Source organism: Podarcis erhardii (genome assembly GCF_964252035.2).
Source record: "Podarcis erhardii genome assembly, chromosome: 15".
Lineage (NCBI taxonomy): Eukaryota > Metazoa > Chordata > Lepidosauria > Squamata > Lacertidae > Podarcis > Podarcis erhardii.
Genome location: NC_138505.1, coordinates 40,276,167 through 40,297,787, shown reverse-complemented (window position 1 = coordinate 40,297,787; position 21,621 = coordinate 40,276,167). Strand labels below are relative to the sequence as shown.

The window sequence follows — 21,621 nt, the reverse complement described above, 5'->3', positions numbered from 1 at the left end:
GAAGCATTTATTTCTATGCCAGTGTGTTGAAGATAATACTTTCCACATCAGCTTGTCTGCTGAAGAACTGCATGTCTGTAAAGAAGTCCGGGGCTGCACCCCCCCATACATTTAAAGCACACTCACACCCAATAATATTGGGAACCCCTAACAGAGCTTCAATTTCCGGCTTAACAAACTATGTTTCCCTTAACAAACTATAGTTCCCAGTAGTCTTTCTTTTTGGGAGCGTCCTTTAATTGTATAGTGTGTCTGCAGTCTGGGGCATCTCCCAATGAAAAGCATCGGGCTGCAGGGGAGGGGGGAGGCCGCTGTCTGAGGCCCTGGAGAGCCACCTGCCAGGCAGGTAGTCTGAACTGGTAGACGGCATTTTATTGCGCTCCTCATACAACAAGTGCCCGTTGTATGCAAGGCAGTGACTGTGGGGTTGGGTGAATCTCTAAGTTGTGGTTTCTCATTTTTCTGTTTTCAGTTCAGTTCCCTACAATTCCAGATCAACTTGTGGATTATTTTTTTAAAAGTCATCAGGAACACTCATCAAATATACATGTTTGTATGAAGTTTTACCTAATATACACATTTTTGCTGAACAGTTTCCCCTAACAATGCATTTTTATTGTTTTCACTAATGCAGTACATGTATATGCACACTTTACCCAAGGATCTGCATTTTTTTTTTACACATTACTTGACTGGAGAACTGTGCCATAAAATTAGAAGTGCAGATTTTGAGAGATGGCTGGGTTTCAATTCACATACTGTTTTGGAAAGTATGAATTAGGTTGCTTTTAAATGTGAACTGAATTGAACCTCCCCCATCCCTGCCTGGGGGTCCTGTCTGTTCCTTCTTTACCCAGCTGTGGCACAGATGTCGAATATCTAAGTGCCCTGGGTGATTTTGGGTGGATAATTAATTCAGTGGAAATTGAACTGGGGGTGAGTTACTGGAGTAGAATATTGATTTGGGGGAATTAATGGTATTAAACTTGCTTTAGAAGTGACTGGGAGTAATAGAAGGGGAATTGAAATGATTTTGAGTTGGATCTATTGGAAATAAACTGGGGGTAAATGAATTAAAGAGAATCTGAATTGGGGAAGGGGGGCTCAAATTGGAGAAATTATCTGAGTGATTTGGATGAGTTTTATCATAGTTAATCTGTAATGTTTCCTTATTGCAGTAAGTCTCCAAAGCTCTCAGCAAATGCCTCAAGCCCACACTTGTCAAAGAAAAAAGTACTACATCGTCTGCACATAATAAAATCTGCAGGGGTTTGTTTGACAGACTAGGGTAGTGAGTGTGTTTCACTGGTAGGCTTCCTGCCAAATAATTTATGTAAAAATTGAAGAGAGTAGGGGTAAGGACACATCACTGTTTCACTCCACTGAGAAGAGGGACAGAGTGCGATACATGGCCTTTTCTATTCCATTTCACCCGCAATCAAGTGATTGGATGAGAAATCATTTGGGTTGCCTTTTGACACATTTGATGTCTTACTCAACATCTATACATAGACACCTGTACATATTAGCAAATTTTATGCAGATTTGACGCTGCTTGCCTGCATGAGCTTAGAGAGTGTAACTAGGACATTCCTCAGCACTTCTGTGGTCTGCTTTTCATGAGAAGAAAATAAGAGGCCTGTTGGCTCAGGCCAGCAGCCTCTTCTCACAGAGGCCAACCAGATGCTCGTAGGGAACCCACAAGCAGGACAACAGCAGCACCCTCCTGCTAGGACTTGGAGATATATCAGTATATCATCCAAAACCAGTTTGAAGTCCATTTTGTGATACTGGTTTCATAATTTTGACCTGGCAATATATTGTGAATCATGATGTATGTGTGTGGGTGTTATGCGAAAATCACGATGTGGGGAAAACCGTAAAGCCAGCCAATGCTTCTTTCGATTCCTGCAGCCGCTGTTAACTCTGCCAGCTCAGCTCTCCCCTGCCTCATGAAGGGGGCAGTGAATCACAAGAGAAGGCGCTGCAAAAATCACGATGTGGGGAAAACTGTGAAGCCAGCCAGTGCCTCTACATAGCTCCATCCTTATTTCAAGCACCATGATATATCGGTATAGTGTGATGTGTTGCTGGTGATATATCACAATGTTGAATACCAGGTATCACCCAGCCCTGCTCCCTACTTGTAATTCCCAAGTGGAGGAGGATTGGTAGTGGTGAGCAAGCTCTCTCTAATCTGTTGTTGAATCATAGAATTATAGAATAGAGTTGGAGGGGTCCCCAGGGTCATTAATCCAACCACCTTCAATGCTGGAGTCTCACCACTACTGATCTTGTCAGCCTGTGATAAACTGAGGAACCTCATGGTACTCCAGAACACCATTGAGAAGTCTCTAGACTGCCACCAAGGCTTGAGTAAAGGCTTCTTCAGTCAACTTATTTATTCAGCCATCATTCTGATTTGCTTGTACAGAGCTTACACGGTGGTTAGACTATGTTTAACCTTTACTGAGCATTAATTTTGTTTTGTTTATGGGGAGGTTATGTAACAATGAGAATCTCTTCAGATTTGCTTGCAATGTGTTTACACTTCCTGTTAATCATTAATTCACCCTACAATTTTAAGTGCATTTATTAAAAAGTGAATTTGTTACACTAGGGCAACAGAGTACTTTAATCCACTTTTTTAAAAAAATCATTGATTTTCCACTTGCAAATGAATTAGATATCTTAAAAAAGGAAAGAAAGAGAAAGAATAATATCAACAGTAACAACAAATTGGAGTACAGAGCCATCACAAAAAGAGGTGAGAATATAACCTGAAACCACCCCGTTGTGGTTCATTGCATGTATGGTAGTCAGATGAAAGTGTCATTCCACAGTGTTCCAACTGGCGGTTGGAAGCCATGCTCAATAGTTTGTGCATATTCAGTACAGGAAATCATTTTGCATTAAAAATTGTGTTTTTCTTCCCAAAGTGGTGCTCCCACATCTCATGACTGCCACTATTGGTTCCTCTACACCTCAATTTACTTTGCATTTAAAAGTGAACCTACCTAATTCATATTTTCCGAAACAGTGTGTGAACTGAAACTGCCATCTTTCAAAATTCACAATCTTGTGAATTTTACAACAGAGTGCTCCCGTCAAGTTATGTGTTCATAACTTTTAAATAAAAAAGCATAACCGATAATGAGGTGTGCATATAGATGCACATATTAGTGAATATGGCATGCAAAACATGTTATATTAGGGAAAATCACTTTGCAAAAATGTGCATGTAAGCTAAAACTGCATACAAAATCGGTGTTTTAGGAGAAATTCACCCTAAAATGCTAATAAATGTTCTGAGGACTTTAAAAAATAAACTGATATGGAAACCTAGAAAACTGAATTTAAGATTGAGAAACTGAGAGAAACCAAAACTTCCAGATTCACCTATACCTGACTTTAATCCATTAACCCACTTCATTAGAATCTCTACTTCATTTCAAAATGGTAGAATTGGAGGTTGGCAGGAGACTTGGTCTAAGCCCGGCCTGGTTGAATGTTCTTAGCTGAATGTTCTTTCAGACTGGCTCTGAATAAACAAAGCAGCGTTGTGTAAGGGTAATGGAACAGAAGGGCATCACTTCAGCGCAGGAATTTTTAGTATACAGTTGAAAAGATTAAAACCTTTTCTGCAAGCTGTTGGTGAATCTAAAGAGCCAACAGAGATCTCTACAAATGTGAAGTGTCACCGGGCACAATCCACTGAGAACTTGAAGAGGAGCCGCCGTGAAGTGGCCGAGCACATGCTCTGCATGCAGAATCCCTGGCATCTTCAGATAGAACAGGGGAATTAATACCTTTGTCTGAAACCCTGGAGAGCTGCTTTGACGCTTGGTGTGGGGATGACTGAACGGGAGGGATCATTGATCTGATCTGGCATTGGGGAGCTTCCTGTGTTGCCTGGGTGCACGACCGCGAAAGGAATGGAAGCACATAGCTGATTTCAGTAGAGGTAGGAAAGTGTTATTTTTATGGTTTGTGACAAAGGATCTGTAAACTGCTCTGGCTGTTAATATGCAATCGGACACAGTTCAGGCTTTTGCTTTTAGCACTTTAAGTGCTAGAAAAACTTGAGATCAGGGTAGCTAAGGGGCTGCCTCGCCCGCCGTATCCCTGCCTGGCAACTGCGCTCCTCAGATGGCGCATGGTGGAGAGTACCGTATGCTCCAGAGATGAGCTTAGCCTGCATTGAGAGTTCCTTCTCCAGCTCTCTGGAATCAGTTACCAGCCGAAATGAGACCAGTGCCTAGTGTGGTGATGTTTAGGCACCCACTGAAGACATTGTTTAACTTAGGAAGGCTTTCCTTGCAGTGTAACCCAGTCATTTGTGGGTTACATCTATTTTATATCTGCTGAAATTGCTTTGTTGTTTTTAGAATTTGTATGGATGCCTTTTTGGTTTCTAGCATTTGTTGAACTGATTTTATTGTTCTTAGAGTTTCTGTTTGTGTGTTTTATTCTGTTTTTATTGTGTGCATTGCTTTGGTGGCTTTATGTTGTGAAGCAGACTATAAATTTGTGTACTGTTAATAATAATTAATAATAATAACAACTGCCACAACTTGAGAAGGAAAGGAGGACAGGCAATAAAAAGTGAGAAAATCTCTGAGGTGCACTGACAGTGGTTTATTGGCCAATGTGTTTCCAAGCTTTGCAACTTTTCTTTAGTGGCAAGGAATACAATCTCCAATGCTATCTCAACCTTTAAAATAAGTATGGGATCAGCATGGGGTACCCTTGGTCAGTAGGACCCACCCCTCATGCCTCTACTAGCCCACCACTATATTATTATTTTTCTGATGTTCAAATCAGTGGCTGCTTCTGGATAGTTCAGTTTTAGTTTCTCACAATACCCCCTGACATAATGTTACACAGGGACGCGGGTGGTGCTGGGGTCTAAACCACTAAGCCTCATGGGCTTGCAGTTCGGAAGGTCAGCTGTTTGAATATGCATGATGGGGTGAGCTCCCATTGCTCTGTCCCAGCTTCTGCCAACCTAGCAGTTCAAAAGCATGCCAGTGCAAGTAGATAAATGGGTGGCAGGAGGAAGGTAAGCGGTGTTTCCATACGCTCTGGCTTCCGTCATGGTGTTCTGTTCTGTCAGAAGCAGTTTAGCCACATGACCTGGAAAGCTGTCTGCAGACAAACACCGGCTCCCTCAGCCTGAAGTGAGATGAGCGCCGCAACCCCATAGTCACCTTTGACTGGACGTAACTGTCCAGGGGTCCTTTACCTTTTACCTTTACACCAGCGCATTATGTTAAATTTAAAATGGAGGCTTCACCAGATGCTAATCAGAGGACAGTTGGTAAAGACCATTGCTGCAACGGGGGCATTTTCCCCATGGTGCTCTCAACTCTTGAGTTGGCTTTGCTTTGAAATAATCTATAAACCAAGGAAGGAGGAAGGGCCAGAGAAGATTCTTTTCACTTCTTTAAAATTTATGCTGAAATTTGATTGATTTCCCATCACTCACTCACGTAAAACAAGGCCCTATTTACCCCTTACATGCCCTTCCTTCAAGTCACCTCCTACCTACACATGACGCACACATCATGCTTAACGTGGATTACTTTGGAGCAAGTTGCCATTGATCAATCATCACAATTTATAACACTCCCACTCTACCGCCATGCCTCTCTGGTTTGGAAAGTCCCATTCAAGGTAGGGCAGATTAGTTCTCCTGTAGCGCAAGAGTGGGTAACCCGTAGTCCTTCAAACTCTCTTGGGCTCCAGCTTCCATTTGACACAGCCAACGTGGCCAGTGGTGAGGAGTAATGGGCACTGTAGCCCACCACTAACTGGGGGGCCAACTGTTCCATATCCCCCACTATACCACATTTAAAACCCAGCCTTGCAAGTGAGTCCTTAAACAGTTCTGACCTAGGGAGGGGCAAGAAAAAGAGCCCATTCTCTCCTAGTTTACCAAATCACACACGCCTGGTTTCCTTTAGCTCGCCACAGGCGATTGGGAGGGCGGTTATTTACATGTCTGCTTTAACGGCACAGTAGTCAGCACTAATTTGTTAAATCCCTGCCAGGACTTGGTTCTTTTGGAGCAAAATGTAATGTGGGGGGAGGGGAAAACACATTAAAGCACTTTTCCCCCCCCAGAGAAGCAGGAGGCAGAACATGTTGGGAAACAGGTGGAGTTTATCACAAATGAGATAAAATTGGCACATTAACGCAGAAATAATCAGAGGTGCAAATAAAAGGTCTTAAACAGGGGAGCAGACTGGGAAGGAGGACTGTTTGCTGAGATCTGGGACTTTCACTGCAGCGCTTGATTATGCAATTTCTGTAGTACATAGAAGTTTGCTAGCTCTTTACTTGTTGAGTTCAGAATATATAATTTTTATTGCAGAAGAGCAAAGAAAACGGGTTAGCCTTCAAAAATTTCCAAAACCGATGAACTTTTCTGGACAACGCAAGTCTTATTGACGAGGCATGATGTGAAACAAGATGTCAGTGGTGTCCCTTGTGTCTAAACTAATTTTTTGTGGCCTTCTGTGCAACCCAGTATGTTCCTTTCTTGAGAAGGGAAGATAGAACCTTGCTGGTGTCCAACTCTCATCAGCCCCAGTCAGCATGGCCAGTAGTCAGGAATGATGAGGTTTGTAATCCCAACAACTGTGGCCTGTGACTAGTTTGACTCCATATTGATCAACTAGTTACTACTGCTTTTGAATATAAAAACTCTCAAACTCTTAACTTCTAGTATATATTTTGGAAAGCTGTTGTCCTCTACGCATTTGGACACCTTTTCAGATATTGAAACCCAATTTTTGCATTCAGGTTGTTGAGATCAAGGAGCAGGTTTTCATCTGTGTTTGGATAAAATTGGGCACCATTTTGAATCAAGATGGTGGACGGAACCTTTCCAAACTTCACTGATTTTTTTTGGGGGGGCGCATTTTTTATAATTCATTATCAACAGCAGGCGCTTTCTCACTAGTTTATCTGTCTGCAGTCCTGGAATTCTCAAATAAAATGTTAGTCAGTTTATTACTAAATTCTCCCAGCTACAGCCCTTCCCCAGACAAAATCTCTTTGTTTCTTTCTTCTCAAATTATACTCCATATTTTTCAGTTCCCTTAGTGAAGTGTTATAAATATCCCCCCCCCCCCGGACTCCATCTGTACTATTTGAGTGGCTTTGCTAACAGGAAAAACACCCTTGCACTGACTTTCACTTGCAAAATATGACGCTCATGGGTGGGGCGGGGGGGGGAGCAAGAACTCTCTTTTCCTGGTCTGTGTCCAAAGTCAGTTCTTGTTATTTAGACCCTGTAGTATTGAATCACTCTTTCACTTTCAAAACAATCTGAAACAGTTAGACAAAGATATCAGACATGCATTGAACATAGTATTTGGACTTAGGCAAGCCAGACTCTTTCTGCCTCTGGTACCCCTCCCCATGTCACAACACCAGTCATTGGAAGCTAGAAAGAATAATACTAGCGTATCTTGCCTTTTTCAGAAAAACCACACAGGCATCATGCATTCGCAATGTTTCAAACATTCTCTAAACAGCAGTATACAGATACTGTCTGTTGTCAATAAATATTTTTCAAACAGAAATCAGCATTCAGTCCTTCCTCGTGAATTGTTTACATTGTGGTTTTTAAAAATCTTTCAGTTTGCACATTTACTCAGAACTCATTTTAAATAAAGCAGCATTAAAATCCAATAAACAACAAGCAGGCATAGGTAAAAAAAAGGGGACCAAAGTGCATGGTCTTTCCATGTATGTTTTTTAAAACTTGGTTCTTTGTTCTCTTATATACTGTACAGAGAAAAAAAAATAACCAATCAGAATTTGCACCACTGGTCTGAAATAACTGCAATGTGCCTGTGTGGATGAGCTTTCTACCCCCCCCCCCCTTCTAGAACAGGTGGCTCATCAATCTGCTGTAAACATAACCCCGTGTTTTTAAATTTCTGATTTCCTTTTTAATTCCTTCTTGTTGTTGTGTTGTTTTTTTTAAAAGATGAACTTCATATACTTATGCCTTCAATTCACTGGGCTCTTTGTTTGCCAGGGGACCATGCAATGATTTAGTTTTTGAAATTGCAGGAGAGTTTTTATCATGTGCTAGGCTAACAGTGCAAATCCTCTACTCAGCAGTAAACCCCACTGAGTTCAGTGGGACTTACTCCTCTGTATATGCATATAGGATTGAGGCTAAGGGCTCAAATTTTCCATAGTAAAATTGGGAGTCCTCGCAGTATCAATCTACACCAGCTGTAAAAATGTTTTATTGTCAGCGAAACAGCTGGGAAAACCAGACATACACACAGTCACTCCCGTGTTTATGGCCTCAATATTGATTTGTTTCTGAAATATGTCATATATGGCAATGGAAATGTTAGGGTTTGGTTTTTATATTTTTTTTAAGACTATCTTTTTATTTAAATTTAATTTTGCTACATTAAATGCATCTCTCATGTATCAGTCTCATCTCTCATGTATCAGGTGGCATGCTACTGGTTTCAAATCCAGTTGCAAGGTGTCCTCCCAGACCAGTTTATATACATTCCACACTATCATATGGAAGGGCTGGCTGATGTTGCATGGGTGCAGGATCCCACCCTCATCTGTGGCTGAGCCAGGGGACTGAGCCCATGTGCAGACCAGCTCTTACTGCAGGCTTGTAGGAGTTGCATCTAGGTGACCAGTCAGAGAGGCTCCACAAAAATCAATCGTGAGTAGCCTGAGAGACAGAGAACACATACAGCTGGATAGGCAGAAATTACTGTGGGCTGCTTAGTTTGATGGACTTAATTGCATGGCTACCTTGGTTACCACCATTTGGTGTAGCAGCAGCAGCAGCAGCAGGTTTCTGGAACCCACCTTACTTTCTAGGGTTGTAAGTTTAAAATTTCTCTTACTACTGTGTTGCAACCTGCCCTGGGACCTTAGGATGAAGGGGAGGTAATAATAAATAATAGATGCACTGGAAAGCTAGTGACCGTGTGTGTGTGTGTGTGTGTGTGTGTGTGGTGGGGTATGTGGAGAATGACCAGGCATGGAGGTACAGTAGCCAGTCTATCTAACTTAACAGCTGCATGTTTAAAATGGTCTCTGCGTGGAAGTGCGTTGGAGAAGTTTGTGTGGATGGAGACTGTCTGTTGATCTTGGACAGGGAGAAAGGAGCATGTGAGGGTGGCCACTGCCCTCTGCTGTCCCTTGCCTCCCCCCTCCCCGGTTAAATTTCCATGAGTTAGAGCGATGACGATGTTTCACAGCTTGGAGCGAGCCGAAATCCCCAAAGCACTCCTTTGGCCGCCTGCTGTCACGTATTGAATTTCTAAAATACCAGGGGGAAGTCTGCCGAGCCTCTTGGATGATGCAGAGTTCAAAAGCCTCCCTAGCAGCCTCCTGCTTGTTTGTACAGGGGTGATTAGCCAATGCATTTGCTGCCTGCTCCTGATTTCCCTCCTGCTTGCTTGTTAAGCCCATGTTGCTTTGGCTTCCCTCTAGGAGACTGATGTTCAGGGACTGGTGCTGACATCCTCCACTGCCAATGCTGCCCTGAGCTCTTCCAGCATACGGACACATCAGGTGGTTGTCTTGTGCCCCCGAGGTAAGTTATGTGGCCGTACCTCAAGAAAGAGAAGATGTACATTCTCTGCCATCTGATTCCTTTGTTTCCCTCTCCCTCCAAATTCTAGCAAGGCTGTATTTCTGGCTGCATATTGTTTGTGCTGGGGGGGGGGGGTTACTTTCTGTACCCAGCTACAAGGATATATGAACTTTGTGACTGCATTAATCAGGTAAGGTAAACAAAATACTTACAATTTCTCCTTGTGTCATTTATTCAGCTTTTGCTGCTTGCAGTTCAGGACAGATTGTGACAATGATTTTTTGTTGGCCCTCCTCCCCCTGATCACTGGAAATGTAATTTGGCTACCTTTCTGGCTTTTGAGACCTCAGCCCACCTGCTTTCATATTTTTACAGTCATAAGGGCGGGAAATGTTTTTTTAAAAAAAGAATGAAAACGAAAGCTTTTACATCATGAAACTGTTCTGGGAACGCATTTTGGATTCTCCACTCATAAATTGCAGCATATGGACAGCCTTGCATGTATGAAAACAATATTCTGCTGTGTATAGTGCGGAAAAAGGTGGAATTATGCAACTGAGATGGGGCCTTTTCAGTAGTGGGCCATGCTTGTTGAATGTTATTTCCAGGGAGGCACGCCTGGTGCTGTTTTTAGGTTCCAGGCAAAGGCTTTTCTCTCTGTTGGGGCTTTTAGACCTCAATTTGAAAGGTGACATTGGGGCCTCGTTTAGTGTGATAGGATCTGTAAGTCCTGATCTGTTCAGCTGTGTTTTTAGAACTTCATTGGATGTTCTTATTTGGTTTCAGTGTGAGTCACTTTGGATTGCTCTGTGAGAAAAGAGACCAAAAAAACAGAATAAGCAAATTCATTTAAATAACTACAATCCATATAAATCATGAAAATATTATTTGTATATCTTGGTTTTGTTTCTGCTAATTGTGGCAGGGGACAAAGATCTATGCAACACATAGTTAGTTACCTTTATGCAGGAATTCCTATCCATCCATCTTCCTTAACCTCCTCTGCCACTCCAGGGCTTCTGAGATTTCACTGGGAATAATAGAAGAGCTAGAAGGTTCTAGCAACACTTCCTAAGGAGGGAGAGAGGGAGGAGGAATTTGATCTGCTTTTCACAGCAGGCTGATTTGATCAGACGCCCCCCAAACGTGCAAATCGCAACACAGCAACTATCTCTGCACTGCAAACTTATTTGGGTTTTGTGATGCAGCTTCAGTGCATAAGACGTCTGCACATAAATATTATTATACATGAAAGATGTGTATTTCGGGGGATGTTCCACGTTTTAAACATGTGCATTTACATAAAATACATGTACAGTTCAGATGTGGACTTTTCAGGTGCGTCTTCCAAACAAATTAACAAATGCAGAGGATAGTTTTGGATGGAAAGGACATAAAACTGAGTGCCTTTGAGACTGAAATGGGATGGAATTACTTACACGATCCATTCCCTCTTACAAGGTCCAGCATTCATATAGTCCCGGAGAGCCTCGGCAGGTACTTCTCCATGGCCCAGCCCCACAGAAACCCTGTAACACCCATAGAAAGGAAACCTCAGGGCAGATGGACGGCACAATTCCTTGCCACCTCCAAGTTACCCCTCTGCTGGAGGCCAGGAGCACCCAGGGCAGAAGGAGTCTCTCAGTTTGTGTGAACCTCTCTACAAATGTCTGAACTCTGTGGAACTTGTCTGTCTGTGACGAAGTGGCTCTTTCTGCCATTCCAGCAACATGTGAAGTACTGTAGGTCTAAATATATCTCCCGAATGTGGTTAGTTTGGGGTTGCTTCCTTATCTGTATCCTTTCTAGTGAAAACTCCTAGCTCTGCACATGATTCAGGCACCTCATGGGTAGAACTAAGGAGGAAAGAGTGGGTTGATGCCTGTGGGCTCCCAGCGCAGGGTTGACTGACTGCGTACTTCCTGTTATCAACAGAAGGCTCCAACTAACTTTGCTGGTTTTAAATTTATTCTTTTGCTTTTAATCTGGGATTTTCTTCTGTCTTTGAAAACAGACGCCTGAAATGTCTGCCATGCTTGTAGTGGGTTGTCCATAGGAGAGAACAAATGCACTATAGAAATGGTTATACAACTAAACATTAGAAAAAACATTTTGCCCCGTCTGGGCTAGTGCTAAGAAGAAGATTCCCAAAGGATCTGTTTCCTCCTTCTTCTAAACCTTGAAGCTCCATTTCCCAAACAGATTTGTATGCTGTGAGAAGTTCTGGTGATTTTGCAAAAGATAGTCATGACAGGATTCAGTTGCTCAAAATGATTAGAAATGGGGATAAATCTGATTCAGTTTTCTTTGAAAGCTGAATTTATCAAATTGGCCCTTTCTGAAATAATATGAGAACCAAAACACAGCCATCCATCAAAATTGGCACTTATCTATGTGCCCTAATGGTGGCCAAGAGACTGATACTGATGAACTGGAAGAATAAAGATAGGATACCCTTTAATCAATGGACTGACAATATGACAACACTTGCAACTTAGGAATGGACTGCTTACAGATGTAGACTTTGTTTGGATAAATATGACAACATTTGCAATGAGTAGGATATTAATATCTATCTACATACATATTGGGACGTGGGTGGCGCTGTGGGTTAAACCACAGAGCCTAGGACTTGCCAATTAGAAGTTCATCGGTTCGAATCCCCGCGACGGGGTGAACTCCCATTGCTCGGTCCCTGCTCCTGCCAACCTAGCAGTTCGAAAGCACGTCAAAGTGCAAGTAGATAAAGAGGTACCACTCCGGTGGGAAGGTAAACGGTGTTTCCGTGCGCTTCTCTGGCTCACCAGAAGCGGTTTAGTCATGCTGGCCACATGACCTGGAAGCTGTATGCCGGCTTCCTTGGCCAATAAAGTGAGATGAGCGCCACAACCCCAGAGTCGGTCATGACCGGACCTAATGGTCAGGGGTCCCTTTACCCTCTACCTTTACATACATATTAGGTTAATAACACTGTATCAATTCATATTAGAATGTATGGGAGGATATTACATTTTGTGTGTGTGTGTGTGTGTGTGTGTGTGTGTGCGCGCGCGCGCGCGCGCACACACACACAGACACATCTTCGTTCTTTTTTCCCTCTCACTTCCCCCTTTCCCCCCTGTATTTCTTTATAATTTAAATTATTTCAATAAAATATTAATATTATAGGAGAGCCACTCCATTCCCTTGATTATTTCAGTTGCCCTTTTCTGAACCTTATCCAACTCTAAATTGTATCTCACATGCACATTAGGCAAGCCTTGCCTTTTTTTAACCTTTTGGTTTATATATAAGCACTAGGGAGGATATCAGCAGATTACCCATTCACACAGATTTGGCAAGAGACTTTGAGGCCAACAATCTGACTCTGCTGGTTTGGAAAGTGTCATACTGGTACTTGTGGCCGTCTGACTCACTAAATTTGGTGACTTGGTACTTCATAACTACATTCTCTTAGGTATGTAATGGCTCCTTCCCTGACTCCAGGGTGGGTGGTGGTTGTGGCCTGTTGCGGGCTTTCCCTCTTTCCCCGGGGGCCAAAAGGCTCCCCGTGATGGCTGGCCCTTGGGTCCTCCCCTGGCTGACCACTGTGGATGGTGGGATAGCCCACCAACACCAAAATCTGAACTGCCCACTCAGGGGCATGCAAGGGAGGTGAAACTTAGGTGGTGGACCAGAATGCAGATGCCTTCACTCTGGTCCTCTGCCTGACAATAAAAGCCAGCTGCACTCAAATCTCACATACCAAGAGCATTGACATGTCTTTTTGAATCACCTGGAAACAGAAAGCTACCGACACCTTCACTAGCCTTTGAGGTAAGCAACACAATTCTGACAACTCTTTGGGAAGTTCCAGGCATTGTCCTAAAAAGGGCTTTTGTGAAAAACATAAACTCCAAAGTCACTCTCATAAGGGTTATGTAACTGAGCAGAAGAGAGCCCTGGGCTCTGACATCACCACGGAATGCCCCTCCATGCCCCCTCCCAGCAATGTGTAAAATATCACGGCCTCCGGATGTAAGAGCACGTTCTCTCTTGCTATTCCTGATCCAGCAGGAAAACTTGGACAGCTCCTTCCCTTGCGGTTTGCTGTGTTGTAAATAATATCTTGGCCGGGTCACACGTCCTGCTGCTCTTGTGATGTGGCGTCTCCAAGAAAGGGGGTGGGGGGAGGAATGTAAACAAAACAGTTTTTGGTTGTTGTGAAGGAAAAATGTCTCTCAGTATTGTGGAAAATTAGCGCTGGGATGGTTCTACCCTTATAGGGCTTTAAAAAAAAAAAAAGCTACGGACTCATAAATTTTGTGAAAATTTTGTTTTAAATAAAACAACCAGTTGAATTTGAAAAGTACATAAGCCTACAAAGTTGCTAGTGCACATCATTTTCTTCTAATCGAGCCAGCCTGCAACAAGCTAAGTTGTGGTACATCAGTCGTCTGCAAATGAAAAGGATAGTCTTCTAAATTACAAAATATTTTTTTGGATCTCCTTGTCAATTACAGGCCTATTTATAATCATTCAGGTTTTAGTAGCATCCAGATAGAGTTGTTGCATGGGCAGTGATCAGGGACAATAGGCATTGTAGTCCGACAACTTCTGGATGGCCACAGGTGAGCTAACTTTGATTCTGTCCAGCATCCTGTTTCTCACTGGTAGCCCACAGCAAAGGAATGAGGGCAGTCACCCTCTCTTGCCGATGCCTTTGAACATCAGTGACGTACTGCTTCTAAAAGTGGGCTTAAAGAAAGGATTTTTCAGGGGGTGGGGGAAATAATTTTGGGAGAAAAACCAAACTGTTATTATAATTCCTCCAGAATGCAATCCTTCTCCTTAATAAAAATCAGAATACAGTGGTTCCTCAGGTTACATACGCTTCAGGTTACATACATTTCAGGTTACAGACTCCGCTAACCCAGAAATATTACCTCAGGTTAAGAACTTTGCTTCAGGATGAGAACAGAAATCGTGCTCTGGCGGTGCGGCAGCAGCAGGAGGCCCCATTAGCTAAAGTGGTGCTTCAGGTTAAGAACAGTTTCAGGTTAAGTACAGACCTCCAGAATGAATTAAGTACTTAACCCGAGGTACCACTGTATCTTTGGAAATTTAAAAAAAGATTACAGAAGATTATTATCAGCATGAGCTAAAGAAGTCTGCCCTGTAGTCCTTGGTTGTTGACCAAAGGGGAGAAATGGTGACCTAGACCCACCCTGGCTAATTTGAATCAGCCATGAAAGGTTGATTGGATGGAGCCAGAGTGAGGTGAATGCTTTGTTATGTAGTCACTCTTGGGAAAAGCCATCGCCCTGAACCCAGAGGTTTTATACTGACTAATGCCTGGCCTCCGGTTTTGAGGGCAGGAGGATTGAGAAGATGGGAGCAGTTCAGCTGCATATGCTCTAGGATTAAACTGATAGACCTAGTTTTGAGACAGTATCTGGCTTGTTTGCCCCAGTGGATGACCTTAGTCAAACATATTACATCAGTGTTGAAACATCTGGACTGGTTGCCCATTAGCTGCTGAACCAGTTGCCTTCTTTTTAAGGAATCATAGAATCATAGAAGGGTAGAGTTGGAAGGGATCCAAGGGTCATCTAGTCCAACCCCCTACAATGTAGGAATCTCAGCTAAAGACTCCATGACAGATGGCCATCCAATCTCTGCTTGAAAACCTCCAAGGAAGGAGAATTCACAACCTCCCAAGGGAGACCGTTCCACTGTCCAACAGCTCTTACTGTCGGAATGTTTTTCAGTATATTTAGTCAGAATCTACTTTCTTGTAAGATTCATATCCTCCAGAGCAGGAGAAAACAAGCTTGTTCCATCTTCCATGTGAAGGCCCTTGAGATATTTGAAGATAGCTATCATATCTCTTCTCAGTCTCCTCTTTTGTAGGCTAAACATACCCAGTGCCTTCAACCATTCCTCATAAGGCTTGATTTCCAGAGCCTTAATCAGCTTGGTTGCCCTCCTCTGCACACCTTCCAGCTTGTCAACATTTTATTGAGAGCAGTACTTTTATTGTTTTCATGTGAACCGCTTGGAGCATTCTTTCAACCGTAAGCTGTGTAATAAGTAAGTAAAACAAACTTTTGTTTCTATAGAAACTCTCAAAGCCGTTCTTGCTTACTTCTTAATGTGGCCTCCGTAGTTCAAAGAAATTCATGACTTTCTCCTTTTTTGGTTCCTGGAAATGGGAGAGTCTTGGATTGATTACCTTCAGGTTTCGGAAACAGTTTGACCCCTGATGGCTATATATCAAATAAACAAAAATTCAAAATAGTGGGAATGATTGGTGAAAATAAGCTATTTTGTTGTAAGGAGGAAAGGTAGAGCAACTGCTTTTAAAATGAGAAGTGTTTTTGGGGGGAGGGGAACACTTTGACATTTTAAAGTTAGTTTCTAACCAGGGATAGGATTAGGATATATCTCTAAATGGTGCTTCAAGCACACTGTAGTTTACATGTCTGGGCTTTCTCCACCCTCCCCTAATCCTGATTCCTCAGAATTGAACCCCTCTGAAGGAAGCAAGGATGATGAACAGAGAATTCGCAAGACCCCAAGCATTAAATAAATCTACAGTTCCCAGTTTTCCTTTGGGAACAGCCATGAAGCCTTTCCAGCTAAGCCAGTTTTAAAAAGTAGTTTGAAATGCAGAGATATCTTCAGATGGACACTATGTTGATACCGGTTGAGGGAACAGGAAAATGGAGCTCCCAGTTGCCAATAGTTCTGGGGTTTTATCTTGGCTGTTAGTTTTCTTTTGGTGGGTACAGCCAGATGTTGGGATTGTTGTGTTAGTTGTCCTGGTTATAATACTTCCTTTTACACTGCTGCTATGGAACCGTGGCTTTTTGCTCGCTATGCTGCCTTGGCATGCTAAATTTCACCCAGGCCAGTGGGTTGTGGTGTGACACAACAGCAGATGTCACTAGGCATGTCACCCTCCCAAACCCTTTATGCCCACGTGCGGTTCCGTTCCCCCATTTTTCACGCATGAAAATGGCAGGAAGGAGCTGTATACTGGAGTACCACCCTGTGATTTGGGGGGGGGCACGCGGTGTTGCGGTAAACAGATTCCCCCCCCCCCCGAAGCAGTCAGTGTGACCATGAATGCTAAACTTGCACTAGATTTACCAGAGCTTCTTGTGTTGTATGAAAGATCACATAAAGCATGAAAATTATAATTTAAGGAAACATCATGGAAATGAAATTAATTGCTGTCAAAGTGGCTTCCTCTTCTACCTCTCCTCACGCACTGCTGTGCCCAAGTGAGCTTATCTGGCAGCTTTGCCATTCATGCCACAGACCTGGGCCTGAGCTGCCATGATGTTTTCTCACGATGCCTCGGAACAACAATGCACTGGTAGGAGTGTGGAAAATTCAAATGGCAGCTTCGACCCAGCGACCTGGCACAGAGGGTCCAGGGCAGGTCTCAGTGCCATGGCAAACTCTACCAGGGCTTCAGAAGGTGCCAGAAGTATGGAGCTGGTATTTTATTTTTATTTTTTAAATTTCTATCCTGCCCTTCTCCCCAAAAGAGCCCAGGGCAGCAAACCACCAAGCAGCAAAAACCACACAATCAAATAATTTAACCAAAAGATCAAAAACATTTGAAAAACATTAGCAATGTATTTAAAACATTAAGAATATAAGAAATGTTTAAAAAGAGTCGCATATCTTCACAGCTAATAATTTCAGTATTGCCAGGAACATGAACTCATGAGAGAGACTGCCTCTTTCCCTACAGACTCTCTTGGGTGTTCAAATCGACAAAGAGGGCCCCTCGTGGTAGTTCTTCCTTCCTCAGAAGTTTTTTTTTGGGGGGGGGGTGATCTGGAGGAAAGTCTTCTTTGTGGCAGCACCTAAACTGAGAATCCTCTGCCTACCAGAGAGTTGCCCATCTGGTAACTTTGTGATACAGCTGAAGACACACCTCTTTACCCTGGTCTTTGCCACGTGAGATATATATTTTTAGGGCCCACCCTATTTTTGTGGTTGTATGTTTTTGTAAGTTTTTAAACAGTTTTTAACGTTGCTGAAACCCACACTGAGACCTTAGGGTGAAGGGCAAGTAATAAATGAAGATAGTAAAATAATAATAATAATAATAATAATAATAATAATAATAATAATAATAATAATAATATAATGATGATGATGATGATTCTTGGGTGAACAAGAATGTTTCAAAATCCTATTTATTGATAAGTAATACTTAATATAGTTCAAACCAATGTTAGTGTTTTTTATACATTGTAAGTTTCGTTTTGGGTTGAATCCTTTTTCAATTTATCGTGTTGGTGACTTCCTTCTACCTCATTACGGTTTCAACCCCCCCCCCCCCGTGTTAATAAGGGTTAGGGTTAATTTGTAAGGGAACTCTTGGCATTGAAACGAACACAAAAATGAACAAGTTGAGTCAGCTGTCACAGGATGCAGCTTCACCTCCACTGGCCTGCTTTCAGAGCTTCAGGTCTTTGCTTTGGAATGAAACAGTTTTTCTGAAGCAGCCTACAAGATTGAGTTGGACAACCAGTGTTGAAGGGTCAGTGTTTCCTGGCAGAAGGCATGGCTTCCAAGTATTGGGCCCCAGTACCATTATGTGGTGTATAAATTAATTCCTGATGGTGATGGGTATTTCAGAGGAGAGGTCCTCAGTCTCACATGCCCGTCGGGTTCAAACAAAATGACACTCATCTATTTCCCTGCCTCTTGCTTTCCACTCTTTAAATTCTGTTAAGGCAAGGAGAACCTGAAAATTGTGCATTCATCATTTTAAGTCATCTGGAAGCTGTTTGATTAAATAAATTCTTATTAAAAATAAAGAAATAAAAGAAATGATCTGTTCACTTTCTTCCAGCACACAGATGCTTTCAGAAAAATAAATTTCCTGAACGAGCCATTTGGACAGTCTCTGTGGACTTCAAGATCCACATCATTAATTTAATTTTGCTGCTTTCATTAAAATTATCTACAGTTTTTTATATATTATTGTTACAACATACAGTACAGGTGCACTTAAAGTAGGAAACCAAGGCCATCTGAAAAGCATTTGGGGAAAGTAATTTTGAGGAGACTCACTAATGGTTTTGAAAGACTCTTGGAAACACAATATAAGGCAGGTCTGCATCAGCAGATGAAAAATGGAATGAGAGGAAAGAGCGCAATATTATCCCCAATCCCTCAATACTGTATGTCTGTAGCTGAGCAGCAGGAAGAAGAGGCATTAATTTTTAAGGAAAATCTTAAAATGAACAAGAACCTTGTATATAAACAGTAATGGGGATGATGCATAAGCAAAATGCTTTTATCAGCTGCTAGCTCTTGAGTGCCCACTACCTGTTTGCTGAAGGCCGGAGGAATAGCTTGGTATTTAAAAGATTTGTGGCATGATTCCATAGTCACAAATTTGCAAAAAATTGCATTTGCCAATTAATATGTATACAGGCAAATTTAGAATCTGACTCTGACAGAAGGCAAACCACCTAATTTCCCATTCAAAGTTACCCCATAGTAGAATTTATATTTGCTTCCACCCCATACCAGATCATCCCAAACCAATTCCTATTCAGTTCAGTTAATTTCTCAACAGATCATCCTACTCCAAGACAATTCAATGATGCTTTGGTTAGCCCCATTCATTACTCCTAAAATTATCTCTAGATAAAGTCATGTTTACCCAGTAACTAAAGTCACTTCCACCCCCGGTCTGTTCCCCACAAATTTAGTCTACAAAAGAACCTGGCAATAAAAATCACATTTAAGTCTTGTACTGTATTGGGAACAGAAGTAACATGGTGTTCCTGTGGTGTTTAAAGAAGGGCCATAGCTAAGTAGTACAGCATGTGCTTTGCACGCAACAGTCCCAGGTTCAATCCCCAGCATCTCTAGGTAAGGTAAAAGGTAAAGGACCCCTGGACGGTTCAGTCCAGTCAAAGGTGACTATGGAGTTGTGGCGCTCATCTCGCTTTCAGGCCGAGGGAGCCGGCGTTTGTCCACAGACAGCTTTCCGGGTCATGTGGCCAGCTGGACTAAACCGCTACTGGCGCAGTGGAACACCGTGATGGAAACCAGAGTGCATGGAAACGCTGTTTACCTTCCTGCTGCCCTGATACCTATTTATCTACTTGCCCTGGGTTGCTTTTGAACTAGGTCGGGCTAGGAAAGAGTCCCTATCTGAAACTCTGGAGAACTGCTGCCAATCTTCCTAGATGTTGCCCATTGGCCTCTGCCTGCTAGACATCAGCTCCCACTGAGGACTTCGTAGGCGAGGGAGGTCCGCTGAGCTGCGGGAACCGTCTCAGCTTACAATGCTTGCTGTTTCATTCAAATGGCCAAACTGTGGCTTGTACCTGGAAAACCATGGTTTGATTGCTCTGGACCAAACAGCAAAATATGGTTTTCTCTAAACTTAGGAAGGGAAGGAGCACATTAGCCCAAGACTCATTTACATGGTCCTAAAATTTAGTTTGGTATTGCTTCTGAACAAGCTCATGGTATCTGTGACATGTGGATTGCAGGGGCTGGACTACATGGCACTTGGGGTTCCTTCCATCTCTAGAATTCAATGGTTCTATGAAGTGGGAAGGAGTGAAGTCTCTCTTAGATGTTAAGCACAAATCAGGACTCCTGCATCAGAAACAGAACAATCCCATTTGGTTACTGAAATGAGGCATGCAGCAAGGTTTTTTGAATCCTAGCCAAGCTAAATAGGCAGTCATTATAAGAGCAGGAAAGCACCCAAAATCTCGTTTAGATTCTTGCTCATCTTCATCTAAAAAGGAAATTAAGTGAATTTTGCAAAATTGAATATAATAAAGCAGTGAGGGGGCGTCTACAGGATTCAGCTGCCCTTTTGGCTGTTGCCATTTAAGCCCATTTCTGCTTCTACCACATCCAGTGAACCATCTCCTTCTCCAATCCTCTCATGGCTTGTTTTGCTACAGCACCGAACACAATTACAAGATGTGCAGAAGATACTTCAGCATAAAATTTGAAATAAGCAGGGCTTGTGGATTTATTTTTTCCACATAAAAACACATTTGTGTGTGTGTCTGCAATTAGTCAAAATGCATTCTCTTTGCATTATTTATTGCCTGTGTTCCAGAAGCAGCAACAGTATATCTGTCCACAAGCAGACTGAGGAGATAAGTTCACCTCTTTAAATAAAAATTTTAACGACTAAACAATGTAATTTGCCTCCCACTGAAGTCAATAGCAAAACTACCATTAGCCATAATGGGGCTAAATTACACTCTAAATATATTTAATGGGCATTAAAGAAACCCATTCTGTATTCCCAGAGACTAGGGGAAAGTAACAATATTTTTAAAATTATAATGCAGCATTTATGCATAACAATGTCAACCTTTGGCTCTGTAGGTCAAAACTGCTTTGGAAGTGCTGTGCTGCCGGTTCTCATATTGCTGCCCTCCAGACCTCTCATGGATGAGGCACACAAAGAAGGGCCTCCGATGATGAACGAAGGGTCTGGGTCAGTTCATGTGGGGAGAAGTGGTCCTTGAGGTTCTGCGGTCCTGAGCCGTTTAAGGCTTTCTAGGTCAAAACCAGCATTTTGAACTGTGCTAGGAAACTAATTGGCAGCCAGTGAAGTCGGGTCAGGATTGGGGTGTTATATGCTCAAACCACCTTGCCCCGGTAAGTAGTTTGGCCGCCGAATTCTTCACCAAGTTTAGGATCAGAGTTTTCCTTCTCCTAGAACACCTCCATAGTCGAACATTTCGGAACTCGAACACCGAAAACCCAGAAGTAAATGCCTCAGTTTTTGAACACACCTCAGAAGTCGAACAGGAAATGTGACTTCCGTTTTGAATATTCTGTTTTGAGGCTTCCGCTTTCAGTTTTCGGTTTTTGAACGTTTCGGAACTCGAACGGACTTCATGGAACGAATTACATTCAAAAACCGAGGTACCACTGTACCTTCCCAGGTTGATGAGCCCCACCGGCCCCTCACTTCCCTCTACGGAAAGTACAGAAACTGCCTTCTTGACCATTGGAGTCAC

General features: G+C 42.6%; 1 protein-coding gene across 6 annotated transcripts in view; it reads left to right on the top strand.

Moving 5' to 3' along the window:
* The first annotated feature begins 3,944 nt into the window (after positions 1-3,944).
* Positions 3,945-21,621, top strand: part of PITPNM2 (phosphatidylinositol transfer protein membrane associated 2) — a 186,349-nt gene continuing 168,672 nt past the window's right edge. For 5 of the 6 annotated variants that reach the window (XM_081841586.1, XM_081841583.1, XM_081841582.1 and 2 more), the window contains exons 1-2: positions 3,945-3,964; positions 9,496-9,598. The gene's annotated coding sequence lies outside the window, so the exon portion shown is untranslated. The remainder of the gene's footprint in view (positions 3,965-9,495; positions 9,599-21,621) is intronic. The other variant, XM_081841587.1, reaches the window with a different exon arrangement.